An 11244-nucleotide genomic window follows, 5' to 3' on the forward strand; every position below is an offset into this window, starting at 1 on the left:
CTTATTTTTCACCACCATATTGCGGAAGTGCAGGGACCCTAATCCTGGAATAAATCAAAGTAATGCATTAATTTAACTCAAAGAAGAACCAAGAGGATCAGGACAAGAGAAAACCCAGGACAGTCCAGTCTGCATAAATAACTTCCTATAAACCACGGTAGGTTGACATCTCAACGTGCTATTCTGACTAACTAACCCCCAGCACGGTGGGGGACAATACATTCCTATAAACCACGGTAGGTTGACATCTCAAATACATTCCTATAAACCACGGTAGGTTGACATCTCAAATACATTCCTATAAACCACGGTAGGTTGACATCTCAAATACATTCCTATAAACCACGGTAGGTTGACATCTCAAATACATTCCTATAAACCACGGTAGGTTGACATCTCAAATACATTCCTATAAACCACGGTAGGTTGACATCTCAAATACATTCCTATAAACCACGGTAGGTTGACATCTCAAATACATTCCTATAAACCACGGTAGGTTGACATCTCAAATACATTCCTATAAACCACGGTAGGTTGACATCTCAAATACATTCCTATAAACCACGGTAGGTTGACATCTCAAATACATTCCTATAAACCACGGTAGGTTGACATCTCAAATACATTCCTATAAACCACGGTAGGTTGACATCTCAAATACATTCCTATAAACCACGGTAGGTTGACATCTCAAATACATTCCTATAAACCACGGTAGGTTGACATCTCAAAGTGCTATTCTGGGGGTTTGTGTCAAAGTTCTAGCTCTTAAATCTAGTGATTCTTAATGGCTTCACACTGAGACCTGCGTTGACCACATCATAGCTCACTATATTAAAAAATAATACCATAAACATCTCACACAACCAGTTTTACACGGTTGTGTAAAACTGGTTGGGACACAGTGTTTCCCTATTTCACACTTCTATGTTGGTGTTTCGGTGTAAGTATTCAAGCATTCAAAGATCAGTGGTTATCAGTTATCTATTTTACTATTTCCCAGTGGGTCGGGACCCATTTGTGGGTCACGGACCAATTGTTATGGGTCATGATTTGAGTAAAAATCGCATTTATTTGACCTACATTTAAAATATATTTCAAAACATACACATTTTATTTTATTTTATTCCATGAATACAAAAAAAAAGTAGTGAAAATAGCCTATAAGCTCATAGCGTGGCACGAAGCGACACGTTGTGTGAGCTTATATATCTGCTACTTTCACACATCTCATTTCTCTTCTGGGTCTCCAGCTAAAATGTTTGGGAACCACTGGTTTATATACAGTTGGGTGCCACCGATATTGTCCCTTATCATTTGACCCATTTAGGCCTGACCTCAAAATTTTAAAAAATCCTTCTAAATCCTCCAGTTTTCTGAAATAAATATTTTCACGATTTTTCAAAAATAGCAGACCTACAAGCTCATAGCGCGCCACTCGGTGGCGCGCTATGAGCTTGTAGATCTGCTATTTTTCAATAGCTAAATTATAACATAATGTTTAAAACACCAAAAGGGGTTCCCGCCCAAAATGGGTTAACTGTCCTTTTGCGCAGATCACGCAAACCTCAGCAAAAAGAAAAGGACAATATCGATGGCCTCCAACTGTATATAGTTGACTGTCTCAATCATTTGCTGTTTCAAAGGAAATAATAAAAAAACAAACTCACAACTGTTTGCTGGATGATTACTTTCCCAGCCGTTCATCCTTCCCGTCTCTCCTACCCCATCTTTCAGACTGAAGTATTTTCGTATTATTTTTTTTAACTTTTAAATTGGTTTTAGTGAAGTGCATATAGTGATTGATGAGGGGCTGTGTGTCTGTGGAAGATTGCAGACATCTGACGCAGAAGTCAGGATTTGCTTTCAAACCTGGCCCAGACCTGCCATGCTGTGAAAATGTGATCGTCAGCATAGAATACCTAGGCCTATACTAAGACTCCACCATATGGTGGGCTCAGGATAAGTCAGAGCAGAAGACAACTGCTTGCCAGGCGTTCAGCAACGCTGATCGCTGAAGACATACACAGCATGAGAAGGACAATGTAAACCTGCTACTACTATATCCATGAAGCAGGTATTATCAATTTAGCAACATGTGTTACATGACAAATGAAGATATGGAAGTGCAGCATGAGATATTCAGTAAGATCTACTGACATAGTCGACATAGGATAATAGGGACAGTGTCAAAAGAGACATGAAGCAAACATGAGGATATCTCTGCAAATAAACAAACTGAATAATGAAGCAGCATGCCCCACTTGATGTGTAAAAGTTGTAAATATTCAATGACTACAACTACAACCCCGGTCCCTCGGCTCGATGTTAAACAGGTCTGATAGGATGCATGCACTTTTCTTTTCATTTCATAGGAATTTATCAAGCATGCCTAGTTTTGTAGGTCATCCATGACAAAAAAAAATCTGCTTGCCTCCTTTGGCACAGAGTCTAAATCTGGGTCGCTGGTGAGAGACTGAATGAAGGGGTATTGTCTGGGGCTCTTTTCACCTTGAGGTGCACAATATTAATGTCACGCTGCTGCTTACAGTCTCCCCAGAACTGTGCCAAGGGGTAACCAGAAAATGGGCCTCAATCAGAGTCACTCACTACTATGCCCAACATTATAGATAGATAGATAGATAGATAGATAGATAGATAGATAGATAGATAGATAGATAGATACGACAGACAGACAGACAGACAGACAGACAGACAGACAAGACAGACAGACATTACAATTACATTTTAAAGTTGAATCTTCATACCTCATGGCACCACAATAACACCAATAACTTGGTATTAAATGTAGTTAATGTGCCTATTAAGGTGAAAGAAGCATTCAACACATGCTGTGTCCTGGAGCAGGTGAGTATTGATCTGGTCCTGCATCTTCTCCAAGGTCATAATAAGAGAGATAGCAAAGTTGCTGAGGACAGCACTACGGCGGCTGCAAGTTATAATCATCAAACATAGAAATGGATTTCCAGGAAGGGACATAACGTGAATCGACTGCTCGACACACGATCAATGATACAGTTGTTGCTGGTTCTCTGCATGGGTTTATTTCCCTTCCAAATTTATCACCTCATTCTGACAGTCTTTCTCTAGCTGCCTTTTATGACCAATGCACCCATTGCTGGGATAGTCCATCTGAACATGACAATGATATAAAGAAGGAGATCAGTTATAGCCACAGAGATTTGACCTTGGCAAATAAAAAGCTAAAGCGATCAATATCATCCCTTGTTTTATGGCAGGAAAATCTCTTTGAACGAGTCAGAATAGGCTATTGCAGGAATGGTGGTAAAATATGGTCGTGAACTAGCTGTGCCTTGACATTGGGACACAGCCCATTGCCCCAGGACAAGCCCCCCTCTCAGTACCCCCACTGTAAGACCTGCTCCCATTTATTTTGTATGGCCTGGACACACTTCAAAGGCCAGTTAACTGAGTAAGGTCAGTGCACCCTGTCTGAACCCCACACAAATCAGCACGTGTGACACACACACACACACACACACACACACACACACACACACACACACACACACACACACACACACACACACACACACACACACACACACACACACACACACACACACACACACACACACACACACACACACACACACACACACACCTATCTCTATTCGAATGTGTCCATTTTGTAAAGTTCCTGGGAGCAGAAATTGGACCAGACTTAGACCTGGGCTTCCATTTGACTATTAACAAATTGTTCCAGATCTCATCTACCATAGAGGTAGCAAACTGATGATAAAATCCTTGAGGACATCAGAGACTCATGAAATCAGAGACTCATCTCCTTTGTGGTAATCATAAGATTTTTAAATAACTAGGCATGTGTGTTCATCCTAATATAATGTACGGTATAACCCAGTAAAAAATACTGGGTTAAGGAGTAATAATATAATACCACTTCAGGCAACTCACTTAAAATGTGGGGCAAGCCAAACTTTTCCAATTCCAAGGCAGATTAAAGGTGCTAGCATTCAATAAATTAAGCGTATCAGTGTTTTCATTATAACCCACTCTTGAAAGGACGCACATGTGGTGGTGCAGGAGTAAAGTACGACAGCGTAAACAGAGTCAATAGGGGTTTGAATCCACCGCGTGGTGCATCCAGCTTGGCTCAGCATGAACACATTTGGCATGTTCGGGGGAGGGATATGCCAGGCAGGGAGGGCCATCTTTGTTGCTCTACAGGCTGTGGTGGCACCTGTCAGCGGGGGGTGTCGAAAGGGAGGAGTAGAACAGAGGTGCTACGTCCTCCCGGTGGGGGATCCTTACTGGCAGGTGAGCCAGTAGGTACAATAGTAGTGGCAACACAGAAATGTGTGGGGAGGGTTAATTGGCGTAATCACTAAATTGGGATAATAAATGGGGATACAAATACAATTGGGAAAAAAGAAAAGAAAAACACTCTTGGCACTGTGATAATCCCTTATCCACAGACACGCGCGCGCACGCACACGCACAAACACGCACCCCTCACCATCAGAATTGAAATTGAAATGAAATTAGAGGAATATTGTAGTTTTGACAGTTGAAAAGACCGGTTTCATCAAACCATAAACCGCTCTATTCCGTGGCCCGTCTACCGCGACCCCGGGGGCTCTGATGATACAGATAGCAGGGGAGTGGTAGGGGTTAGCGTGTTGGTGTCTGATAAGGGGCACCGGCGAGAGGGGGGAGGTGGAAGAGGTCTGTGACACCAGCAGAAACAGCTTTATGACGGATGGCTCCAAGACATCATTTTGCCAACACTGAGTGCTATCCCACTATAGCACCTCGGGCAGAATGATTGGAGCCTGGCGGCAACATATCGGACGGATATCAGTTGAACCCCCTTCCACCCCCCAAGCAAAAAAATCTCTTTATCCTTTCTCGAAAAAACCCCCAAAACACTCCAAGGAAAATGAATGAGGCAGGCTGTTGTCGGACATGGTGGGGGGAATCGTGGAGCACAGTTAAAGTTCAATTTAATTTTTATTGCATTGCGATTTGAGTCATGCCTGGGCCATGAAACCCATCAATATTCTTTATGGCTCTGCCTCTGTCATGCCTGTGTCTCACACTGCTGTTCTTGCTCTGTCCAGATGGAGGGCACGGACGCTAGTCATTGTTCATGAGGGTTTTCATCGTGCTTAGTTGCAGGTGACTCACTGTTTATTACATCCTAACTTCTGGTGTGGTGTCGGAGGCTGGTTGTTCTCCTCCTCTGCTGTCTTTACAACAGACTGAACAACTGCTGACTTCTCCAGTCATAAATATCCACATGAACTCAGATCTACAAGCGCACATGCTACACACACCATGCTATGAGCTTGTAGATCAGCAATTTTCGGTGGAGATAGTAGAGGGGGCATAGTACAGAGTGCTGGGGTCAATGGAGTATACAGGGTTTAAGTAGTTAACTATTTTGCTCTCCACTCTTCTCAGTCTTCTGTGTTCCTCTCTTCAGCATTTTTTTGCAATTAGTAGGCTATACACTGTCTGTCTGGCAGTGATGTAAAGTTACTCAGAGATTGAGGTCAAGTTCGGAGAGACGGCTAAACTTACATAGAAACTAACACCTTGCCTCTCAGGTAATCAGCTGCAAGGTGAGAGCTCTGCGGGTTTAAAAGAGCCTTGGGCTGGATCATTTTTCACAATTGTTGCCAGAAGTGACCTTTTGTTCATGTAATTGCTACCCATTCCTAAAGTGGCATTAACAGTAGACACAACATGGTCATAATTTCTCAGAATCACAGATGACCAGATGCTGAAACAATACATCAGTGTGTGTGTGTGTGTGTGTGTGTGTGCGTGCGTGCGTGCGTGCGTGCGTGCGTGCGTGCGTGCGTGCGTGCGTGCGTGCGTGCGCACTTTATTTAAGATTCACTCATACAAGGTACAAGCAGTGAAATGTTGATGTGGCATGCTCAGCAGACTGTGCTCACAATACAACTCTTAAAATATAACAATGTAATAATGGTGATGAAACTGGATCTAATAAAACAAATAAGATACAATAAAGTTGACTAGAGTACAGCTAATGAAAGACAGGTACGGGTAAAAACTCTTCAGCAGCAATATGGGGATTTATGAGTGTGCAATAAAAGGTATGTTTTGGTGGCTTTATGGCTACATGACTGTCCATTTCCTTTAGTGGGGTAGTCAGGAACAAGCTTGATTTTGTTGTTGTTTTTGTAGCAGTGCAAACTATCAATTCACACCAGAGAAAGCCCCTTTTGTCTAGGGAACGCCTCAGAAGTGTGTGTTGTAGAGAGCTGCATGCTAAGCCATCCCTGACTGGAGTGATAAATTCACACACAGGAAGCTATGTCTTTCTCTGTCCGTGGTACTAGTTTCTTTTCCTGAAATTGCGCTGACTGCAGCTAAAAATCTATTTACTGTATTATTGGCTACTGCGTTAGTGAGGTAAAGAAGTGGCAGCCGAGTTCAGCGAGGAAATCTGGACATTTGAGAGGTAATCTCTGGAGTTTTAGAAGGGGTTATTCAAGTCTTGTCTCAGACTTTTCCAAAGGCCAGTGAAAGAGACCATTTAGAGTATTTGTGCCTATTTCCCGCATATTTTGCTATAGATTTATAGCTCAGTCTATCCTATCATACCAGGAAGTTAAAATATTTTTCTCTCTATTGCTACTCCAGAAATGGAGGCGAGAGACGCGAGTGTATTGGCTGTTATGAGAACATCTGTTTGTCCTTGTCTGCATTGAAAGCCTAAAGCGTGTTGGAAGTCCAAATTGAGAGTACCATCCATTCAGACACTTGTAGGACCCCGGCGCACCCCGCTGACCCCGGCCCCTGAGGTCGGCACTTTACTACAACATCTCCCGTTTTAGCATTTTGCCGCAATTTGAATTGCGTCTGCCTCTCTCAATGACGGTACCCCCTCCCCCTATGTTGTTCAAGCAACATTATGGCTCATGCATTCCAATGCGCAGGGTCACTGGTAGAAGCGAAGGCAGTGTCGGAGCCAGTGTCTGCCACATGTGCTCTTCTCTTGGCCGCCACCATCAGAGGGGCTGGACTGACACAATGAGATTCCGGAACCCACACGCAGCCCAAGAGTTGCACCCCCCACCTCTCTCCCCTAAGCATTAGCATCATACAGGACATTATAACCCATCTGGAGACTGTGAATCACTTTGAATCATTGGATTTGGCTGAGAAAGATGGGGATGTCTTTGTTTCGTGCCAAGGATGAGTCTGATGGGGACTTTCTGGAAGCCTTGTCTTTGCTCAAAAGAGAACAAAATAGACGAAAATGTCAGTATCAATTGACAATCCCAGCCCCTGACAAACAAAGTGACAAAAACACATCTCATAGTTGCGGCAGTATGGCATATTTGTTTAGTTTTGTTAAGGAGACAATTTCACAAGCTGGATCGTCTGTGACTTTCAAAATAACTTGTGCCAAAGTGCTACAAATGCAGAACTCTCATCTATCATCAGCAGCACTGCTTTGTATATGTTATGGGTTGCTTCTCTTCAGGTACTGAGAAATCCCTTTGTTGGACCATCTGCCTCCCAGGCGGTCATGTCCACCAGGCAGAAAGAGTTCAGGTGAAATGGTCCACAAATATATCCATAAATTATAACACACCACTGGCAGAAGAAAAACGTATATGTATGCAATAAAAGGTCCAGAGCAAGACACTTCAGCAGCAGCCAAAAGCAATGTTAACATAAAGAGACAAAGATGAGAGGACAAGAGACAAGAGCAGTGTGTGTGTGTGTGTGTGTGTGTGTGTGTGTGTGTGTGTGTGTGTGTGTGTGTGTGTGTGTGTGTGTGTGTGTGTGTGTGTGTGTGTGTGTGTGTGTGTGTGTGTGTGTGTGTGCTTGAATAGGTTGAAAAGGAGATGACATTCATTTCATGTCCAGCCAAAATTCAATCACCTCCTGGTCTTCCTGAGCCTCGCCCGGCACGGGTCACCATGAATACCCACAATTATTGTTTCCTCTCGATCACCAGCCGAGGAGCTAAGTGGGGTTAAATACAGTCACCCTCTCGTGGAGCATTGTAGGACATGTGGGGCATTGGGGGATAGCAGCTGTCCAAACAAAGGCGTGCTTCTCACTCATCCTCACGCTAATGTGTTACTGTCAGTGAGTGCATGGCTACCATGCACAGAATCATATACAAAACATTTACACGCGCCGAGCCTCCGGCAGCCACCTATTAGTTGAAAGTGTGCCAACTATTAGGAGTACAGCTGTCATGAAAGTGGAAACCTAGCGTGGTGTCACATTTCAAAGAGCAAACGTTCATGTGCCACACTAAGTTCACGAGAGAATTCATCAATAAAACAATAATGCCTCCCAAGAGAAGTAATTGAATCAGATAGAATCAGTCACACATTCTAAAATATGGATGGCTCGTTTCGCTGGGATCCCGTCTCATCCTGATGCGCAATCACCATCCAATAGATGTTGCCCTGGTATCCTATGGGTCTCCTCCCCTTCACCCCAACTCACAGCTCCACGCACACACCCACTTCTTCATCTCTTTTTTCCCCTCTCAATCAATCCAAGCTTCAGTTTGTCCTTCTGTCACTTGGTCTTTCACTTTCACTCGCTGGCTGTGTTTCTATCGACCTCACCATATTTCTATCACTATCTATTTAGTCGTTTCTCTCTGACTATCAGGGATGTAATCTCTCCATCCAATGAGGGCTCCATTGAGTCATCCAGTAAAATCCTTACTTTGCTCCGAGCAACTCTGATGCTGAGGAACTTACTATGGAGACCAAATGCGATGGTTCTACCAGATAATGAATACATGTGTCAGTAAGGCTGGCCGACCAGCAAGCCAGCCAGCCACTTAGTCAGCCATGCAGTCAGTCTTCCAACCACTCAGACAGCCTATCGGCTAGTCAGCCAGTCAGGCAGCAAGTCAAATATCCAGCCAACAAGCCAGTCAGTCAGTTGACTGACTGACTGACTGACTAACTGACTGTCTGTCTGTCTGACTGACTAGAGACCAGCAGCATCTAATGCAGAGCAGCTGTCTGTCTCCCAGGCTACAGTAGCCTGATGTCTGCTGGCACATAAAGCAAAGTGGGAGCTGGACGTACTCCGGGAAACAGCATGCGCACACACACACACACACACACACACACACACACACACACACACACACACACACACACACACAAACACGCACAAGCACATGTGCACACGCACACATACACACGTACACTAATGTTTGCCCTCTCTTCTCCTACTCATCATGCACAGAGGGACCAATGCATAGAGAGAATTATTCAGAAGGAATATGTGTGACTATAGATCCCTAAGGAGTCAAAGATGCTCTTCCCCTCTGCTCCAGCAATACAGTAATGAGCAAACAGCCGACGGAAGCAGAAAACTTTCACAGTAAAACATAATGGGAGCCCAGGTGCATGCAATAAAGACTAGAATTAAGTGAGCTTCAGAAGCTTGTGCCTGTAAAACATACAGGCGCAGACAGCAGACTCAGCATTGAAGAGTGGAATTAATCTCATTACTAGTCTACTATACTACTACTACTACTGCTATTACTACTACAACTAACAGTCTACTATCTATACTGTGCGTGAAACAAAACAAATCTAAAGAACAAAATTATTATTCTATAAAGATATATAAAAAAATATAATAAAACAAATACACAAAAATATGAAATCCTTCCTATAGTGCTGTGTAAAAGTTGTCCAAATCACAATCATCTCAGTACCCAATGCATCAGCCTTTCAGGGATGGCATCATTGAGTAGCGTCCGCACACAGGTAAAGAGAGACACTTACCTTGCTCAGTATTCACAGCTGCTCCAGTGATGAAATCTACTTTGCTACCAAGATGAATAAATGTTGGAGGGAGGGGGGAAAAAAAATCTCTTTTTTATTTTATCAGCCAGCCTCAGCCTAAAAAAATTGTTCTGGAGATTGTGTATCTGTATCTCTCAGAGCACTGACAGCTCTGTCATCTTTCCCTACTGTTCTCCCAGCGTTTATGCCAGTCCACCTAGGGAGAGAGAGAGAGAGAGAGATAGAGAGAGAGGGAGAGAGAGATAGGGAGAGGGAGAGAGAGAGATAGGGAAAGAGAGAGAGAGAGAGAGAGAGGACTGGCTGATGCTCATGCACCCAGTAAGGAGACGGGGAGAGGAAGAGAGAGAGAGAGAGAGAGACAGACAGACAGGGAGAGAGAGCAGTCGGGAGAGAGTCAGAGGGACTGACTGACTGACTCACTGAGTGAGGGAGTGTGTGAAAGGAGGGGAGGGAGAATTCCCTTTCTCTTAAACAGTAGTCCTCTCTGCGGTCAGACTACACTCCCCCACCAACCCGTCTCTTAAATACCCCCCCTCAATTCCTCCCTCCCCACTGACTGGAAGCTAAGGAGCTGAAATGGGATGCCTCAAGGCTGGCTCTCAGTGAAAGAGGGGAGACAGAGTGGGAAGGGGAGAGAGAGAGAGGGGGGGGGGGGGGGGGGGGGGGGAGGCAGGGAGACCGACAGACAGACAGAGAAAAAGAGGGAGAGTGGATGAATGACTGACTGTCTGATGGAAAGAAAGAGGAGGAAGGTGGGGAGAGGGGGGCATTAACCACAAAGTGGAACAGCCAATGGGGGGTATTACTTTGAGTGAATATGGGAGCTGCATTAACATGGCGTTACAGAACCTAAGCAGTTTAAAAGCGGAAAGGAACGGAGCCTTAATGGTGTCTGCCTTCCACAGTCGCTCCCCGTTCACTTGAGGGACAAGGACAGAGATCACCACCCAATTACTGGTTGGGATTGTGATGACATGATCCTGCCCAGTGATGGTTTAGCTGTTGTTGTTGCTAACAGCCTGAAACCTGATGCTGTGCATCAAGCAGACCTCAGCCCTCTCCATGGAGCAATCTTCCTGTCAGTATACACAGCTCTTGATTGGAGCATGTTTAGAGATCAGCTCCTTGGCCCTGTGAGACTCTCTCCACACTGTCTCCTAGCTCCCAGGTAGAGCGGAACGCAGTGAAGAAGACAACGCCGACGGATGTTGCAATTACCAGCCATTCTGTGCCGCAGCATTTCAAGTAAACAGGCCAGGAGAGCTGCACCTAAAATAAACACAGGAAGAGATCCAAGATCTCAGGAGAGAAATCCATGACTGCCGCCTGGCTTCCATCCCTCCATGCTTTTGTTCTCAGGGGGAAAGGCTTGCATGGATTTCAAAGGCCAAAGAAAGATGAA

General features: G+C 44.4%; 1 protein-coding gene across 1 annotated transcript in view; it reads right to left on the reverse strand.

Annotated features, from left to right (window-relative positions):
• tncb (tenascin Cb) overlaps positions 1-9981 on the reverse strand; it is a 49258-nt gene extending 39277 nt beyond the window's left edge. The window contains 1 exon segment of the mRNA XM_079516797.1: positions 9822-9981. The gene's annotated coding sequence lies outside the window, so the exon portion shown is untranslated.
• Between the last annotated feature and the right edge of the window lie 1263 nt (positions 9982-11244).

The sequence above is a fragment of the Electrona antarctica genome, assembly GCF_951216825.1.
Source record: "Electrona antarctica genome assembly, chromosome: 12".
NCBI lineage: Eukaryota > Metazoa > Chordata > Actinopteri > Myctophiformes > Myctophidae > Electrona > Electrona antarctica.